This window comes from Microcaecilia unicolor, chromosome 2 (assembly GCF_901765095.1).
Source record: "Microcaecilia unicolor chromosome 2, aMicUni1.1, whole genome shotgun sequence".
In the NCBI taxonomy this organism is placed as follows: domain Eukaryota; kingdom Metazoa; phylum Chordata; class Amphibia; order Gymnophiona; family Siphonopidae; genus Microcaecilia; species Microcaecilia unicolor.
The window spans coordinates 205852635-205873597 of NC_044032.1; positions in this window are offsets into that span (position 1 = coordinate 205852635).

Here is a 20963-nt window from a genome sequence, read left to right on the forward strand (position 1 = left end):
AATACGAAAAATGAAAAAACTATTCGGCTGAATATGAATACCGAATACGAATAATGGGCATTGAGCTTTAACATAACAAGTAATAAAAGAAGCAACGCAAAATCAGATCAAGTATTTATTTCAGTAGGATACTGGATTATTCATATTATGAATTTAATTCACTATTGGGGGCCAAATCGAATCAAATATGAATGTTTGGTACAGCCCTACCTTGGACATGTTTCCCCCTTTCACAGAGAAAATGACACTACAAACCTTAAGAGTGGGGGCAATACCAAAACGGAATGAATCTGCTAGAGGTGACCAGGGTCAGGTGGCTGCTCTGCTTTGAGGCCTGTAATGTCAAGATTCAGGACCTAAAAACAAACGGGCAGGCGATCTACAAGATCCAGAGTAGTCAGCAAAACAGCAGATCGATGATGATAAAAGGACTACATTTATTTAGCACATAAAAGCATAAGTAGTTAAAAGCCCGACATGGCCACTTTTCACCCTCTCCAGGGGCTGTTAAAAACAAGAGGTGTGATCCAAATATGTCACTTAATGGTTAAAAAGCTTAAGCTCTGTGGATCAGCAGCTTGTGGCGTAGAACTGAGCTTTTTACCATGAGGTGATATATTTGGATCCACAACTTTTGGTTTTAACAGCCCCTGACTTGGCTCTTGAGAGGGCGAAACATGCCTTTGTCGGGCTTTTAAACTTTTTATGCTTTTATGTGCTGAATAAATTTGGACCTTTTTATTATCAGTCTGCTGTTTTGCTGCCTACATTATGTCAAGATGCAGGGCAGGGTTTCAGTCATTTAATAAAAAAAAAATGTTCGGCTTTCTGCATCCTCCATTTCCCCTTCCATCTAATTGGCAATGAATTTTAGTCATTTGGAATAAGTATAAAAATACTTGTGTTGTCACTGCATGTCCTAAAGTCAAATCAAATGCCAAAAAAAAAAAATCAAACACAAAATATCTTATATTAAATTTACTTAAAGCTAAGCACTTGCTTCTAAATATCAAATGTTAACATTTCAAGGAAGGAATTGAATGCAGGAGCCCCCACCCTTATTCTGGGTGTTTGTATAAGCTACTGTTTTGAATCGTATTAAGGATTAAACTGGTCACTGCCTCCTTTTTTTAGCTCACTTTCACAACCAAGACAGCAGGCCTCAGTTTAGCACTAGAGGTGGATGTGACCTCAGACCTTTTTTTTTTTTTTTATAACGACGAAAAATCTGCAACAAAAACTTGTATACAAATTAGAAAGCTGCCTTGTATACTGCGGTGTCGGCCCTAACGTACAGCATGCTTCTCGCTATACTGCTTTGCTGCCTGTCAGTGATTTGGTTCCTAAATTCAGTCATCAAAGCCCTTCTGCCGGCCAAGCAACATTTTCAGAAATACCCATGACACATTCATGAATTATATGAATTTATCTAGGTTGCCCTGAGAACTGGACCCTGGTTAAGAGCTGCGGAAGTCAGGTTCAAGAAATGAAATTAGGAACCACTTTTCTTGTTTGGTGGGGTTTTTTTTTAATGTTCTAGCATGCTCTTCCTCTTTGTAGTTCAGCCTCCCCACCCCTCTCTTCTAATCTCACTAGTATGTTTGCGCTCTCTGCAATTTCTGCACAAAGGGGTCCTTTTACTAAGGCTCGCTAGTGTTTTTAGCACACGCTAAAAATAAGCATGTGCTAAACACTAGAGACACCCATTTAGTTGTTTCTAGTGTTTAGCGTGTGCTGATCATTAGCGTGCACTAAAAATGCTACCATGACTTTGTAAGAGACACTCTTTCTCCTATAGTCACATTGGCAAAGGGGGAACTCAGTGGCCGGCAACTGTTCTAGGTTTTTTTTTTTGTTTGTTTAGTTGTTTTGTTTTAATTTTTGTATTTGTTTTTTTTTTCCTGTTGGTGATATTTATATTTTTTGTAATGAGAATGTTTTCTTACAGTATTTGTCATGCCAGTTTATAACAAACAATGCAGGGATTTTTTTTTTAATTTCTATTGGAAACACTATTACAGCTATGTTCTACCTTTTTTAATGGAAATGTATTTGTATAGAGTGCTTACTAATGTTAAATAGGAAAGAGAGTATATAACATTTTACATTTTAAGGATTCATTGTAACTTTTTTTTAGTGTGAGGAGTTAAAAAGAAAAAAAAATTCAAATTGGGTCTCAATGTCTGCCCAATGGGGGCAGGGGATGGGTTTGTGTCATTTCAATTACAAAGATAAAAGTATGCCATATAATTTATTTATATGAAAATTTATTTTTGTAGTGTACATAGTAGTCATCAAGTCTTCTGACAGAAGTATATTTTTAAAGAGTTTATATGTAATTGATACCATGTTGTTGAGACGTGAAACATGATTACAGTGCACACATTGTAAATGCCAGTGGAGAGGAAAAATGTTTATAACAGTGTTGAGAGGTTAAAGAGAGTGAATATAATATCCATACTGTTTGACAATGTTTTAGTTTCCATTTTGATCTCGCATGGCTCTTGTTAAAACCTTGAAAAGTGGAAATTGTACAAACTCTCTAAATATTAATGTTCAAACACTGATAGAAATTCTAACATGAATAAAAATATTATAACTTATTGGCTGTGTGTGTTTTGGTGGTTTTGAGTATGATTTGAGATTGATTTTTGTTTTCATCAAATGAAATGAGACACTTTTTTGCACAAGAGACACTCTTTTGAGTAGGAGCTTCTCTAGTAAGGCATATGTCCCTCACACTTGGAGCAAGAAGAGAGCAGATGCTGTTTGTGAGCTTTCCAAGTAGTTGACAGAAAGCAGGTCCCCATCTCCCTCCACCCCTTGCAGACTTGTTTATTCTTTGCTGGGTGCACACAAGTAGAGGAGAGGAAGTGGCCCAGAGACTGGACACCCTCCCCCCCCCCCCCCCCCCCCCCCTGCAGGGCTACTCAATTCCGAAATGAGAGAGATTTGCATACTACGGAGGCAGTTCATGCAAACCTCTTCCTTAGCGTCCCTCCGGACCGGACCAGGATTGGACTGATGGGTTGTGCTCGGTCTGGAGGGACTAAAGGAAAGCAAATTAGCAGGTAAGATCTAATTTCTCCTTCATGCATATTCATGTATCCTGAAAACCTGGCCTGCCTATGGACTTCAAAGGCTGGAATTGAGTAGTATTGTGGGAGCAATGAGCTAAGGACCTTCCAAACAGAGCTCACATCCTGCTTCACTCACTTGGGCAAGTCACTTTGGGGTTCTTTGCAAATTTTACTATGGTTTAATAGTCACCACAGCTTAACACAAAACGTTGCACAGTAGCTGCAAATCACAGCAACTATTAGGGGCATGCCCAGCATTTCTATTACAGATGCCACATTAACTTTTCAGTGTCACACAGTGCTTTTGCTTTGGTTAGCTTGGAAACACCTCCTACTTAGGAAGCAGTAAGTGGCCCCGTGCTTACTGCAAACGAGCCCATTAGCAAGCATGCTAAGTATATAAGTATTGCCATACTGGGATAAACCAGCATCCTGTTTCCAATAATTGCCAATCCAGGTCACAAGTACCTGGCAAGATCCCAAAACAGTACAATACATTTTATGCTTCTTATTCTAGAAATAAGTGGTGGATTTTCCCCAAGTCCATTTTAATAATGGCTTATGGACTTTTCTTTTTGGAAGCTAGCTAAACCTTTTTTAAACCCCGCTAAGCTAACTGCCTTCCACACCCTATAACAAAAAAAAAAAAAACCACTTGAACAGTTCACCACACACAGTAACTGCAAAAATACTGCAAAGCCCCTTAATGTAGCTGTGCACTAGCCTGCATCTGCTGTTTGTGCTCTACACTAGCACCCTCCTCCCACAGACTGGGCCCCAGCCGCCTCTGGGTGAGTCTCCTGCTCTCAAGGTGTTCACCAGTGATTTCTAGGTTACTGGGGCCACACCCCCAGTGGTCCCATAGTTCCTAGAAAGCACGCACAGACCCAACACACAAAACACCAGGATTCTTAGTCCAGACATGCATAGGCAATAAACTAAAAATGTCATGAAAAAATTAGAACAATGAACAGAAAAGGTGCAATCATCAAACAGTAACATAACTAAATATGGATCAATTATAAAACTAACTAAACACTTGTATACTATCTAAATAGTACTTTCAGAGACCAGGACATATATCTTTCTCACAAATTATCAAATATAACTGTTGACAGGGCATCAGCAAAAATATCTTTCTCTCTTTTCTCCCTGGATAAGACTGAAGAAAAAGCCAGTACATTCCTAGATGATATTGAGCTCCTGGGCCAATCAGAGCCTAGAACAGCAAGTTTTAAAAGTAACTGGCCATATCACTGCAGGTTACTTCTTATCTGTTAACTAAAGAAGGAAGAAGTCAGTTCTCTGCAACAGGTTTAACATAAACATGCACCACCTGCTGGCCAAACTAAAGAAATACACTTCAAGAAATAATACAGTTTTACAGACTTAAAAACCCACGGTTTTGTCATAGCTCCATACCATCAAGAAACACTTTCTGAATGTTGTCCTATGACCTGTGGTGTCCCTCAGGGCACCGTATTAGCACCAACACTATTCAATATATTTCTGGCCGCATTTCTTGTTCTGCAATCCATAGAACTCGCAGCCTTTGTATATGCTGACGATACCCAAATACTGTCACAATTGGACCTGTCCGAACCTCATGAAATACAAACCATTAGTGATAAGCTCAAACAAGTTACAAACTGGTTAAGTGATAATAAAATGAACTTCAACCCAGATAAATCTAAAGATTTGCTATTCTCCAATACCCCTGATCATCATTTGCTCTACCATTGATGCTTTGTAATGTGCAGATTCCACTAGTTCCCTCTCTGAGGCTTCTTGGTATCATACTGGATCATACTGTAAATTTTCAACCTCAGCTCTTTAGTTCATTGCTGCTTCTTTCTACCTAAGAGCCTAAATTTGGCTTCCAGAACATCTTTCCCATATTTTCCTGTGTCATTGGTACCCTCATGCACCAAGACAGTCTGCTCCTCCCCAGCACTATCTAAAATCCTGTCTAGGTGATGCGTGAGGTCCACTACCTTTGCACCAGGCAGGCAAGTGACCAAGTGATCCTCACATCCACCAGCCACCCACTATCTACATGCCTAATAATTGAACCAACTACAACAGCCATCCTAACCCTTCCCTCCTAGGCAGAAGCTCCTGAAGACACATCCATGGTGCAAGAGGATATTCCCTTTTTTTTAATTATTTTTTTATATAATTTTTTTTTTTTTTTTACTCTTATGGACTTAGAGAATCCTTATCTATTACTATACTTTCACTTTTAGCTGTTTTAAAGTGATAGGGGCTGTTTTTAAGGTGTTCTTCAAGTTTATTTTTACAGTGAGGCACCTTTCATGGTTGAAACACATTGATGATGTCATTGGAATGCACTGACATCATTGAAACACATAACATCATCTTCAATGCGTTCCACCACTATTTTATTTTTATTACATTTTTAATGACTTTTTTTTAATTAAATTTCTCAGTGATTTTGTTAGTTATGGATTTTAGAACATCTTAATTTGCATCTATGTTTCCTGTATCAGCTCTTCCTATCCTAGCCCCCAGCTACTTATCCTAGTCTGAAGCATCAGCATCCAGGGCCGCCGAGAGACTGAGTCGAGCCCGGGGCAGGGCCACCGCCCCCCCCCCCCTCTCTCCCCTGAGACCATCATCACCACCGCTACCACCCCCCCAATCATCGCTGCCACCCCTCTAGGACCGCTGCTGCCCCACGCCCGCCGCAACTGCAACTACCTTGTCTGGCAGGATCCCAAGGCCCCGCCAGCACTACTCTTCTCTCTGCCGCAAGGCCTGCCCCTGCGGCTGCTTTTTTTTTCTCACGTCGCACATAACCGAGCATGTGTGGCCTGAGGGGAAAAGCTGCCGGTTGGCTGGCAAGGCGGCAGATTGAAGAAGAGCAGCACTGGAGGAAGACCTTTTCTGCTAGGGGGGACCTCGTCAGCCAAACCAGAGGCCCTGGCCTGAAGTCCAGGCTCCAAGTGGGGCCTAGCGCTGGAGTTTTCTCCCTGTTGGGACGTGATCACTCGGGTCCTATCAAGAGCAGGAGAGAGAGAGACCCCAGCGCCGGGCCCCCCTTGGAGGCCCAAGCCCAGGGAATTCCCCCCCCCCCCCCCCCCCCCACCGCCCCCCCTCACGGTGGCCCTGTCAGCATCCCTCCTCCTACTTGTACTGGTGGAAGATTGCACCTTTTCTTCTTTTACTTTGTGCAACTTATTCTGTTTTTTCTGCTGCCACCACACAAAAGCAGTACAAAGAGTTGGGAATAAAGATGCACCTCCTACTGCCACAAAGGGTGGAGCTGGTGATAAGCTATCATTGTCTGTAAGCTTTGGTGAACTGAGTCAGTGCCTCACTGGCCTGCCCCTAAGCCAGCCCCGACCTCCTCCCTCTGATTTCAGATGCTGTCTCATTTCCTTTTCACTTTCTCTGTGATCCTCCATTTTCAATCCTTCTTCCTTCTGATTTTCAATTCCCCCTTTCCTTCCCTGTTTGCTTCCATTCCCTAACCCTCTGCCCTGTTTCCTGAGATCCACTCTAGTGGTACATCTCACTGACATTTGTCAAAATAATTGATTTTGATAGGCTGAGAACCTGGAAGCGGGCATGACACCTATCAGGACATGCCCAAGCCATGGCCACTCCCCAGCTCTTTTGGTGACATCACTGGATATTATGTCAGCCCCACCCCTTATGCCTTCTTTGTTTAGTCCCACCTAAAACCCCACCCCTTTATATAACCCCACCCAAACTCCACTCCTTTTTGTGATGTCACAATGTGACATCATAGTCACACCCCTTTTTCAAAGATGGTGGCTACCACTGGGAACCCTACATCATTTCCGGTTTTCACTACTAGCCATCATCACAGATGGGTCCATGTGACGGGAAGTGACGTCAACCCCTCCCCGACACTGCCGTGGAGGAATGTGTGCAGCTTAACCTTTCTTCTCACAGGAAAGAAAATAGGCATTTTAGCCTTCAGAATTTTCCTTTCAAACGGATCTGTTTTTTTCACAACACAAGACAGCAAGCAGCAGATGCAAAGCTATTTTAAGATTATCACAAGAAATCATGGGGGGGGGGGGCGGTCTGACCCATCAGTCTTTCAATACATGCTGACTTTTGCTGTTTGCAACTTTGGCTTCTCTTCTTTAAAGTGGACTCCTTCCCTCTTAGTCTTACAGAATGTGTGCTGTTCTTTATCTGTGTGAGATCAATTGGTCTGCAGTATGTCCCCCCCCCCATCCCCCAAGAGTATGGATCAGTGGCAGATAGCCCCACACAACAAAGAGGCAGAGAAAAAACTCCAGACCCAGACATTTTACACTGTTTGCAAGTTTGGCTGTTTAAAAAAAGGTGCTGGTTAACATCACACTGTACACTGCCTTTCCTCACTATACATGTACCCCTGCCCCTCCCCACCTCTACGTATATCCCTGCTCCTCCCCACCTCTATGTGAAAAATGCTTTATTAAGAAGCATACATGTTTTTTAAAAAGCTAGGCAAGGTCATGTGAAATTATACAATGCTTTATACAGGGTGTGTTTTGCTCTAACAGTCAAAAGAAAGAAAAAAAAAAGAAACAGCAGCTGTTTTATTCTTTGCAAGTTTGACTGTTTTCAAAATGTTGGTGGTAAAAGGCTCTGCCCCTTCAACACCAGTAAAAGAAAGATAAAAAGAAATAGCAATGAAAATAGTGACAGAACAATGCTTTAAGTTGCTTTAGCAGTATTCCAGCTGCCAGGCTGGTTGCTTGGTGAAAGGGCATGGGGTTTGATAATATCATCTTTCTGTGGTTACAAAGTGGTTTACATATTATATACACAGGTAATTTTTTCCTCCCCAGGAGTGTTAGGCCACTGTATATAGAGAGATGCAACGTGCAGCTAATCATACACTTCCTCTCCACTCCCCTTAAACGACTCCCCCCACACTACAGTGCTAGTATTGCAGTCTTGTACAAAAAAAAATCCTAACCAGAATTTACTTTGATTCAGAGGTGATCGGGAGTTTACATTTTCACTATGGCTACTGACGAATTTGATGCACGCTTGCGTCATTCCTTTGCATGCATCATAGTGAGGCCATCCAACAGTGGTAAAAGTGCATTTGTTAAAAAATTGTTAGAACACGCTGGTCTTACAATCAGCGTGAAACCCAATCAAATTGTATGGTGTTATACCTGCTGGCAACCTATGTATGAAGAACTGTCAAACCAGTACCCATTTATACATTTTATGGACATTTAACGATGACCAGTTGTTTCCATCCCACAAAGTAAATCTGTCCCATGATTGGATCATTTTTTTTGTTGGATTTTACCCTGTCTTGGACAGAAGTACCCAAGACAAAATCTTGCTCTCAGTACTCTTCTTGTTATAGAGAAAGAGTTAACCCAGTGGAATTTTGGAACTTAGTCAGCTTCTTTCACCCTCTCTTACTGATGATCATTTCTTTGAGACCTGGAATTCCATATGCAGTGAAACTCTTAATAGCCTGGCGCCAGTTAAAAACAAACTGAAAGTCCATAGAAACTCAGAGAAATGGTTCGACCAGGAATTTTTGCTACTGAAATGATTCTGAAGGAGATTAGAAATGTTCTCCCACTCCAGAAAACAAAAGTACCTAGTGATCTGAGATCCATGAATATAAATCTTTACTAAGAAAAGGAGAGATTATTACTGTAAAACAAAATAAAACATGGAAAAGAAAATAAGATGATACCTTTTTTATTGGACATAACTTAATACATGTCTTGATTAGCTTTCCCTTCTTCGTCAGATCGGAAATAAGCAAATGTGGTAGCAGATAGTATATATAAGAGAAACATCAAAGCATTACTTTGACAGTCCAACAGATAGTTGGAACTGACAAACCAGATACTAGGAAATTATTTTCTCTACTAGACCAGTTGACAAACGTGAATCAATTAGTTACTACTTCAAGCTCTATTTCCCCATCCTCTTCTGATTTAGCACTGTATTTCCAAGCTAAGATTGAAACAATTAGAAACCAGCTCAAAATATCCGACTTTTACTGTACTCTGCCGTTCTATCTCTCCACTTTGATCCATGTAGGTAGAATCTGGCAGCAATTTGATGAGGTACAATTTTCAGATACTAAATGTTTGCTTACTAAGTATGCTAAATCCTCTTGCTGCATATTTAATCAAGTCAGCTTCCTCAACTTTAATTATGACTATTATCCAATGGATCAATTTTCACTTAATTTCTGGGAAATTTCCTTCTGCTGGATGCAACATTATTCTCACCCCTATATTAAAGAATCAAAAACTGAGCACATCTGATGTGAGTAACTACCATCCTATCACATCTACTCCTCTGTTTGTTAAGATCAAGGAGGGTTATGTGACTGAGCAATTAGACTTATCTCCAAAAATTTGACATTCTGCACTCCTCTCAATCAGGTTTCAGGAAAAACTACAGTACCAAAACTGTTCTGTCAACCTTTATAGCATATGCTAAGGAATTACTTTGTAAAGGACAATGTGCAATGTGCAATTATTCAATTTAATCTAAGTAGCGCTTTTGATTTGGTGGATTTTGAACTGATGACCCACATCCTGAATCATTTTGGCATTCAGAGTTCAGTCCTATCTTAGTTCAATGTTTTTTTGACAAACTGCTGTTCCACTGTCAAGAAAGATGGGGTCCTTTAAGTGGTGTCCCCCAGGGTTCCCATCTTTCTCTTTCACTTTTCAACTTACTATTGCAGTCCTTAGGTGTTATTCTTGACCAAGCTGAGATGAAACACTTTACGAGGATGATGTTACAGTAATCTTACCTGTCTCTCAACTCTGGTCCAATACACTATCCCTTATCAGAACTTGTGTCTCATTAATAGATAATTGGGTCACATTTCACAGGCTTAAACTAAACAAGAGTAAGACTAAGTTTTTATGGTTGGGCTCCAAGTAAGATTCAATGTACATCGAGATCCTAGTTTTGGAAGGTGATCAGTTTTCTTTGGATCTTCATTCAAAAATTTTAGGAGTTGAAGTAGATCATCTATGGACTATGCAGTTTCATATCCAATCGATTATTAAGCATTCTTACCTAATAAGAAAATTGAGGATTTTTAGAAAATATTTTAGTTTTGAGGCTTTCAGACTCCTGGTCCAATCCATGATTCTTCCTAGATTGGACTACTGTAATCTAATATTAGCAGTTTGTTCAAAATCATTGATTCATCATTTACAGTTAGTACAAAACTCTGCTGTTAGATTGATCTTTGAACTACCCAGATTTGAACCACTTCAACTGCACTATTCCAGGCTCCACTGGGCGAATACAGTTCAAGCTGGGCATTACTACTTTTAAAATTCTCAATGGGGAAATTCCAAACTATATGCTAAATTTAACATCTTTGTTACATGGCCCCTCTTCTAGACATGATACTTGTAACCTGTTTCAACTTAAATTTCCAATGTTTAAGAACTTAAAATCAGTTAAACATTTCACTCTGTCTATTCAGTAACAGCTAGGCAACTTTTGGAATCAACTCTCAATTTATCTGAAGATCTTGTACTCACTATCTTTACTTCAGAAAGCATCTAAAGGCTTTCCTATTCAAAAAGCCTATCTGACTTTTGTAATCCGCCCTTGAACTGTATAGGTATAGGCAAAATATATATACAGGTATAACCAGTTCTTTTTTGTAGGAAAAAAGGTACCGGTACTCATTAGGTGCGAGGTCACCAACTATGGCTCTGCCCCTATTGCAGCCACACCCACATTAGCCACACCCCTTATACCAACCATGGCACATATAAACAGGCATCATTGAAAATATACCAGTATAGGAGAAAAAAATAACTTGTGATTTTTTTCTTCATTATAAATAATTTCTGTACCCTGTTACAGCTCTAGTATACCCACTGCAAAATAAGACAGCAGATGTAAATTCTCAAATTGGACATACTGCAAACACTAAATGAAAATAAAATAATTATTTCTACCTTTGTTGTCTGATAACTTTGTTTTTCTGATCATGTTGGTCCCCGTCTCTGATTCTGCTGCTCTTTATCTGTTCTCTTAACTCCGTTTCCAGGGCTTCCTTTCCATTTATTTCTTTACTAGCCGTTGAGCCCGTAAAAACGGGCTGGTATTGGGGTTTTCCTTCCCCTCCCCCCCTCGTGAGGTTGCCACCGCTCCTCTCCCCCCCCCCCCCGCGAGGTCGCCACCGCACTCCCCCCTCAGAGTCACCGGCGCCATCCCTCCACCCGGCCCGGGCCCTCTCTTCCCTTCTGAACTTACACATCCATTTGCCGAATGCAGCAAGGCACATCGGCTGAGCTGCCGTGGGCCCTTCCTTCTCTGCCTGTGGCCCCGCCCTCCTGTGACGTAACGTCAGCGAGGGCGGGACACAGGCAGAGAAGGAAGGGGCAGCTGAGATGATGTGCGTTGCTGCGTTCGATGAATGGATGTGTACGTTCAGAAGGGAAGAGAGGGCCCGGGCCGGGTGAAGGGGTGGCGGCGGCGACTCCGAGTGGGGGGGAGCGGTAGCAACCTCGGCGGCGCAGTTTCCCTCTCTGTCCCGCCCCCCCATCATCACGTATTGACGCGGGGGGTGGGACAGAGAGGGAAATCTCTACTGCGCATTTGCGAGTGAGTCGGTCACTTGCCGTTTATATGTTTGATTCTTCATTTCTTGCCCTACATCCATAAGTAAAAGCTAGGTCCTCCATGGAATTGACTGGAGGAGTTATAACGTGGATCCAGCTTTTGCCTATTTTTTTCCATCCATGTGCAGTTTTTCTCCTCTCTTCCCTTTCCCTCATCTCCATCCACGTACATCTTCTTCTTTTCTGTTTCCTCCCCTCCATCCATGTGCAGCTTTTCTCCTCTTTTCCCTTTCCTTCATCTCCATCCATATACATCTTCTTCTTTTCTCTTTCCTCCCCTCCATCCATGTCCAGCATTTCTCCTCTCTCCCCTGTCCACCCCGCCATTCATCCATGTCCAGTAATTCTCCTCTCTCCCCTGCCCTCCCCTCCATCCATCTATTTCCAGCAATTCTCTCTCCTCTCCATCCATTTCTAGCATTTCTCCTCTCTTCCCTGCCCTCCCCTCCTATCCATGCCCAGCGATTCTCCTCTCTCCCCTGCCCTCCCCTCCCCTCCCATCCATGTCCAGCAATTCTCCTCTGCCCCCTGTCCTCCCCTGCCATCATGTCCAGCAGTTTTCCTCTCTCTCCTGCCCTCCCCTCTAATCCATCCGATGATTCTCCTCTCTCCCCCCTCCCCTCCCATCAATGACTACTACTACTACTTATACATAGTAGATGACGGCAGAAAAAGACCTGCACGGTCCATCCAGTCTGCCCAACAAGATAAATTCATATGTGCTTCTTTTTTATTTGTACTGTCCTCTTCAGGGCACAGACCGTATAAGTCTGGCCAGCCCTATCCCCGCCTCCCAACCACCAACCCCGCCTCCCACCACCAGCTCTGGCACAGACTGTATAAGTCTGCCCAGCACTATCCTCACCTTCCAACTACCAGTCCCGCCTCCCACCACCAGCTCTGGCACAGACTGTATAAGTCTGCCCAGCACTATCCTCACCTTCCAACTACCAGTCCCGCCTCCCACCACCAGCTCTGGCACAGACTGTATAAGTCTGCCCAGCACTATCCTCACCTTCCAACTACCAGTCCCGCCTCCCACCACCAGCTCTGGCACAGACCGTATAAGTCTGCCCAGCACTATCCCTGCCTCCCACCACCGGCTCTGGCACAGACCGTATAAGTCTGCCCAGCAGTATCCCCGCAGCCCAACCACCAGCCCCGGCACAGACCGTATAAGTCTGCCCAGCACTAGCCCCGCCCCCCAACCACCAGCTCTGCCACCCATTCTAGGCTAAGCTCCTGAGGATCCCTTCCTTCTGCACAGGATTCCTTTATGTTTATCCCACGCATGTTTGAATTCCGTTACCGTTTTCATCTCCACCACCTCCCACGGGAGGGCATTCCAAGCATCCACCACCCTCTCCGTGAAAAAATACTTCCTGACATTCTTCTTGAGTCTGCCCCCCTTCATTTCTATAGTGCTATTAGACGTACGCAGCATGTCCAGTGATTCTCTCTTCCCTGCCCTCCCATCCATGTCCATCGATTCTCCTCTCCCCTGCCTGTGGTTCTTGTTCATAGGGACATAATGGGGTTTATTATATTTGAAGGTGACAAACACGTTACTTTTCCCTTTAATCGGTATGCAACGCAGCAGTGGTACAAAATGATCTTCTATTAACTGATGCTCCACAATGTCTGTATAGAGGTACAAGGTGTTAAAAACAACTGTGATGTCAGTGGACAAGCTTGCATTATTAATAAAACTGTTAGTTTCTAACCCTAAAATGATCACTAATTCGTTGTATGCTCGGATGAGTGCCGATGAGCCCATATTACTCATTACAGTTCTATGCCTGATGGGATCATAATAGATTAACAGGGGTTGCTTATCAAGTTTCCCCACTCAAATAATAACCTCTCCATACTACAAATATTTCATCCGATAAGCATACCCCATCAAGACATAAAATTGGTCTTTTGTAATGTTGTCCCACATTTGTGGGTACTGTATTCCCGCCAAACCCACTTCCCAAGGGCCTTGTAGATCCAGAGGTCTTGCTAAATGTACTGTAAAATTATGACTTGTGTTTTGCGGGAATATTTCTGCAATGGAGAACCCCTCATCATCCATGTTGGTTCTTGTGCGCAGCCTTAGATGTCTTATACTTCTCTGGCTAGCACCCAACTGTTAAATTTCTCAGTCCAGCCTCTTCATTTCATTAGACAGTTTTTGCTCCACCCCCTTCCTTTTACTTCTAAAATCATTTCAAAGTGGTAGACCCTGTCAGTGTCAGGATTGATTAGTTCTTTGGGGTGCAAAGAAACTTCTATGGCTTCCCCATAATCCTGAATCTTATAAACAGGCTTCTGCCCACTGTTTAATACATCTGTTATTATAAATATCTCATTGGTCCACATTTGTTCATTCATATCCCTTTTGAAAAGTGTCTTTTGTTTTCGACAGTCTTACGTGATCGTCTTTTGCAAAATGTTTCATGGCCATTTCTAGTTCTGCATTCCCTCTATAGATCATTTTCCAGACCTGCAGAGAATTCAGAAGTGTCATGTCAATAGGTCTACCCCATATGGTACTGTGAAAACTCCAATTATAGCTACATAGCATGGCCCGCAAAACATCTACATAGTGAAAAGTGTTGCGTGAAGTGAAGTACCATCACATTTTAGACTTTTAGTATGTGGTTAAACCTCTCTACCACGGCCGCTTTTACATCATTGTTGGTCACAAAATGGCAGATTCCTTTTCTTTTCAGTAACGTCTATACAGGTTTATTTAAAAACTTTTTACCTTTATGTGTTTGTATTTTTTTAGGCGTTTGGCCTAAACTAAATGTCAGTAATCATCAGTATGTATTTATAGCCATAGTTAAAAGAAGACAGAACTGACAGATCCACCAAGTCCGCTTGCAGCTAAGCATCCACCTCTGAAACTTTGATGTTGTTTCTTTGAAAACTAATGTGTAAGATATAAGCATCTTGCCGCCTGAGCCATTCTTTGACCTGTTTTTGTGTGAAAGCTTTATTATGTTCTCTAGAGGCATTGAACAGCGGTGTGATGCCTCCTAAACTCCTGACTGACTCCGGATCAAAATTCTGGTTATGATTTTTTTGTACATGACTTCCTGGGTGGTGCACATTTCAACATTAGTGCTGTAGGGTGGGGGGAGCCATGTAAGGGGAGTGGGAAGGAGGCGTATGATTAGCCGCATGTTGCATCCCTCTATGTACAGTGGCCTAACATTCCTGGGGAGGAAAAAATACTGTGTATAATATGTAAACCACTTTGATTGTAACTACAGAAAGATGGTATATCAAATCCCATCCCCTTTGTCTTTCACCCAGTGGCGTTGGAAGGGGGGGAGGTGGGGCGGTCCGCCCCGGGTGCACGCCGCTGGGGGGGTGTCGGCTCCGCTGGTTCCCTGCTCCCTGTGCCCCGGGGCAGAGAGAGCATGGAACCAACAGCGCCGACGCAGCTCCCAGCAACATGCACTCGGGGCTGTTCGGCCCTCCCGCCCATCCCTCTCCGCTTTCCCTCGTAAGTACGCGCTATGGGGGGGTGCGCTCCGGAGGGGGGAGGGTGCGCCGTGCTGCACCCGGGGGGGGGGTGCACAGTGGCAACCCGCCCCGGGTGTCAGCTGCCCTCGCTATGGCACTGCTTTCACCAAGCAACCAGCCTGACAGCTGGAATACTGCTAAAGTAAAATAAAGCCTTGTTTTGTCACTATTTTAATTTAAAAAGAAAAAACTTTGCTTATCTGTAACTTTCCCTGTTGATAACATATATGTTTGTAAGTCTCACACACACAAGGAGTAAAACGGGCAGCACTCCTACCCTAGCTGAGATAATATTTAATCACCTCTCTAACCTCGTGTGCAACTTTCTTTAAATTAGACCCTTATTTTGTAACTCCTCTTACCAGTGGTGTGCTGGAGTTGGCTCGCACTGGCTCGCAAGTCAGTTGTTAAATTTTTTAACATTTTGCAAGCCAGTTGTTCAGGCAGGGCGAGCCAGCGGTGGTGGTTGTTGTTGTTCAGGCAGGGCGAGCCAGCGGTGGTGGTTGTTGTTGTTCAGGCAGGGCTCTCCCTCTTGCTCCCTGTTGGGCTCCCCCCCCCCCCCCCGGAGCCACAGGGTCCCAGCACATACCTGAAGGCAGCCACCCTGGTGGTCTAGTGGATTCTTCTGGGCAGGAAAGATCCCCAGTCTTTCCTGCCTGTTGCCGGTGCTGACCCTCCTGCAGCCACATCGCTCTTTAAAAATAGCTGCTGAGACTTCCAGCAGTGCTCAACATTCAGAGTTTTTATCTATTTATTTGCTTATTTATGGTACTTTATCCCACATTCAACATGAATTAGATTGGAACCTGGGAGCATTTAAAATCTTTTTTTGTTTCCCCTAGAGGGAGTAATACATTGCCCCCCCCCCAGGCTGTATCCCTGGGTATAGCCAGCCCTGCAAATTGGGGGGGGGGGCACAGAGGTGTACTGGGACCCCCAGTCCACCTCTATGTGCCCCCCCTCCAAAAAAAATGGCAGGGCTGGCTATACCCAGGGAGAGAGCCTGTTAAAAATTTACCAGCACACCACTGCCTCTTACTCTCTTACCTACCATCTTTGCTTATCCCCTACACTGTCTATTAAAATGTTTTATTATGTATTATGATGACCTTGCAAGTAGTATACAATGGGGCTCATTTTTTAAAAACATCTAAAAAGTGGCATAAAGCAGCATTTAGATGTTTTTCTCACAAAAACGTCCAAATCAGTATTTTCAAAGCCTATTTTTCAAATTTCTATGCTGTTCTTCTGTAGTCTGTCCAAATCTCAAGGGGGCGTATCGGGGGTGGAATTTGGGTGTTCCTAGGACATTTTTCGGCCATAATGGAAGAAAACAAAACTGTCCAGGACTAAAGCTAACACGTTTTGAGCTAGACCTGTTTTTATAACAAATAAGGCACAAACCACTGGAGGGAATCAGGGGTGACCCCTCCTACCCCCAAAAAATGTGAATAAAAATATGACTTACCCAACTCTATCACAGCCTCAGATGTTAAAGTCAGGTCTATTAGAGCACCATGCAGGTCCCTAGAGTAGTGTAGTGGTCGGTGCAGTACACTATGGAGTGGGGGACTCAGGTCCCTATCTCCCTCTACCTGTCACACTTGTGGTGGAAACTGTGACCCCCAAAGTCTCTCATAAGTGCCCCCTTCACCCAGTGGAGGGTAGTAGGTTTTGGATGGGTTTGGGGGGCTCAGGGGACTAGATAAGAGAGAAAAGGTGAGATGTATAGCTGGGAACATTTTTATGAAGTGCATTGAAGTGCCCTCTAAGGTGCCCCATTGCTCTCCTGGGATGTCTGGGGGACCAGTTTACTAAAAATACTGACTCCTCCTACATCCCAATGGCATGAATCTCTACATTTTACACTTATTCATTTTTTTTTTTTCAAAAATAGACCAAATAAAAAAACGTCCAAAGCACAAAACCTTGTTTTAAATAGTATTTTTGAAAAAAAAAAAAAGATAGATGTTTTTCTTTTTCGAGAATGACCTTCTTTCCTATTCGGATTTTGGATGTTTGGTGCAAAACATCCAAAATTGAACTTAGACATCAAATTTGAAAATGCCTCTCCACATCATACTTTGTATTGTTATTTGAATATTTGATGTATTCTTACTGTATACCGCATTGAGTGAATTCCTTCAAAAAGGTGATAATAAATCCTAATAAATAAATAAACATAACAATTTATTTTTATAGCCCCAATACCTCGCAGTTCAATGCGGATTACAAAACAAGAAGCTGGACAAGCCAGGAAAACATAATTTAATGACAATCAAAGAAACATAATCAGTTAAAATTAATACATTCAATTCCTAACAAATTTTTGAAACAAGGATGTTTTAAGCAAACGTCTAAAATGTACATTCCCCGATGCCTGTAAAATCAAAACAAGAAACCTCTTTACCTAATTTAGCTGCCTGATAAGAAAACAAAGAACAAATACATCTCTTTCTTCTTTTACCTTTCATAGATGGATAGGTAAACAGATTAGTTAATCGAGAAGGTCTAACTGAACTCCATAAAACAAAACACTGTATCAAATAGAAAGGTGCCAATCCATAAGAAACCTTACACAGGACTTACTACAGAGAAAGGGGCCTAGCAGTCTGAACCCTTGGCAATGATGTTCCTGCTCACAAATGTCTGAACTGGATTAATTCAGCCGTTGCTTCTATGTGCCATCACATTACAAGGTTATGCTTTGTATTTCTCTCTGTAGCTTCTTCACACAGTGCCATTTGGTCACTTCCATACCATTTGACTGGACGCAGGCTCTGATCACTCACACGGTGACCTTTTAGGTATTTGTGAGAAGTAAGGATATCATTATCTGTACATCTCCTCCCACATTCTCATGTGCCAGCATCTTTCATCAGGTTGCAGTACTGTTTCTCACACCACCGTATTCATATTCACCTGTGATGCTCAATCTTCATCACTCAGTCAGTCACAGTAACTGGAAACTGAGTCTCAAAGGGCCACACAAAAGTCTTTTTTCTTGTTGTGCAACCGAGCGTCTCTTTATAGGTGTTTCCTACATTATTGTCTTTAAAGTTTTATTTTGATCTTTCCATTTTGACATTTGTCTCATGTGACTCCTTCAAAATCTTTTTTAGCAAGCAGAAGACAAAGAATGCTTGATATTCAGGCTTTGCTGAATTTCAACTGTTGTAAAATTCAATAATTAGGTTAAAAAGAAAAATACTCTCACACGTGCACAAACCTCTTTCTCATAAGAAAAATAGATTTGAGTCACACTATAGAATAGGGACAGGCAACTCTGGTCCTCGGTTTTCAGGATATCCACGATGAATAGATTGGTAGTGCATGTAAATTTAGCTCATGCATTTTCATTGTGGACATGCTGAAAACACGACCTACCTGTGGCACTAAGGGACCAAAGTTGCCTATCCTGCTAAAGGAGCCAACAGAAACATCATTATTATTCACAGTTCCAACCATACCTCTCTCTTAGACTGATTTATCGAAAATTAGACGCATCTTCCCTCTGTCATTGCAGCTGTAAGTCCATAGATGGTTGGTTCAACAGTGTGTATACTTTTAATCATATTAGGCGGAAGTGCTCCCAGGTGTGTGTTTAAGATCAGAAGAGCGAAATAACAGGTATATACCTTGATTTACTAAAGCAAACATTTTCTCACTAAAGGGGCTTCATGTGGCAAAAATGCTGGCAAATATACCGAACATTGAAACATGCCAGACTTGTACAGCTACTTAACACACAAAGCTCCTTTTACAAAACAGTTTCACCAAAAGGGCTATTTTGGCAAAAGCATTTGTGACTTAGCAGCCATTTTTGTAAAATTAAACTATGGGATGCAAATGGATTTCTGAGTTATTTAAATCCTTTAGTTACACTTTGTGAGAAATTTCTTGTGCATGATCCTGGCTGTGAAAATACCACATTTCTGGCCGTGGCAGCATGCAAAAACATTTTTTAAATGCCCTTCTTGTACTATGGCAGGGACATAAATGGGGTTTCTGACCCCAATTCAGAGGTCACCCTAAAATGACCTAAAATCCCTAATGGATCCAACACCCTCCCCCTTCCAGTCATGGCCTAGGGTTCTGTAATTATCAGTAGCATGGCCCTTACTGAAAAAAAATAAAGGAGTGCATTGGAAACCCCCCTGACCTGTCCCTGTACATCCCCAATTCAACTCAAATGTAAATTATCTGGAAGTGGGCAAGAGCGATCCCCACTTGATCCCCTGTCCCAGTGCCACCATCTTGTAAGATGTCAGTGTCTGACCCCTAGCAATATGCCAGAAAGTCACTAAGGGTCACTCTTTCAAATAAGGGAATACTGCTGCTGCACAAAATCCTGGTATTTTCACACCTCAGTAAGTGTAATTGTTATTTTTTGTGAATACTAGCATGCAGAGAGTTTTCCATATGCTGTGTTTTGTAAAACTGAGTATTAATGAGTTGTTTTACATGTATGTACATTGCAGCATCTAATTTTTATGGAATTTGCATAAACTTTCACATGAAGTGGATGTCGCATAATAGAAGGATCAACAAAAAAGTGGGAGATGCAAATTCCTGACTTTTACTTATAAGTTCTGCATAGTAATTCAACTCTAAAACTGTGATACTTGGAGATATATATATATATATTGGAGAGTCTGAGACAAGTCTTTTAGTAATGCATTCACTGGACAGATCGATTCTCACTCTGACCACTAAGTGTAAGATTGAAGCCCTGGGCAGCTGGGATTTAGGCTGGAAAAATAGGCTAAGGACGACATGCTCTCTGTATCTTTCTGTCTCATGGCCTTTTGGCTGAGAAAGGAGGAATTCCTTCTTGCTGAGAAAAGCTAAACCAGGGGTAGGCAACCTCTATACTTAGAGGGCCGCATGAAAGTCAGTACTATCCTCTATGGGCTGCAACTTTATGTAATGTCAGAACCAGAAATGCACAGAATGGTGTAGCCATGAGGGGACTTGGAGTCTTGCCCCCCCCCCCCAAAAAAAAAAAAAAATTGAGGTGTATTCTGGAGGCCACACCTTCAAAAAGGTATAACAGGATGGAGTCAGTCCAGAGGATGGCTATTAAAATAGCTAGTTGTGTTCATCATAAAGCATATGGGGATAGATTTAAAGCTCTAAATACGTATATTTTAGAACAAAGGAGGGAGAGGGGAGATATTAAAGAGATATTTAAATACCTCCATGACATCAATGCACAGGAGGCAAGTCTCTTCCAACTGAGGAGTCATAGGATGAAGGTGAAAGGAGGTAGACTCAGGAGTAATCTAAGGAAATATTTCTTTACAGAAAGGGTAGTGGATGCATAGAACAGCCTCCCAGCAGAGGTGGTGGAGGTGAATGAGGACTGAATTTAAATTCAAGAAAATATGGGACTAGCACAGAGGATCTCTGAGTGACAGGAAAGAATTATAGAGCTTAGTAGTTCATGCAGACTGGATAGGAGGCAGTATTGTCTTTATCTAATGTAATTTTTCTCTGTATCTAAAATTGCCTCCAAGGAAGGAAAATTTTTGCTAAACTGAAGAGATTAATGCAGAAAGGGATTTTAGCTACAAGATACAAATAAGCTCTGGGCTCACTTATGTTCTTAGCTATACTTCATGGAGAAATTTTCATGCATTGCCACAGCCAGGAACATCCCACAGTCCAAGCTATCACAACATACAAAATTGTTTTGTTTTTTTTTAAAGGGCCCTCATTGCTAAAAAAT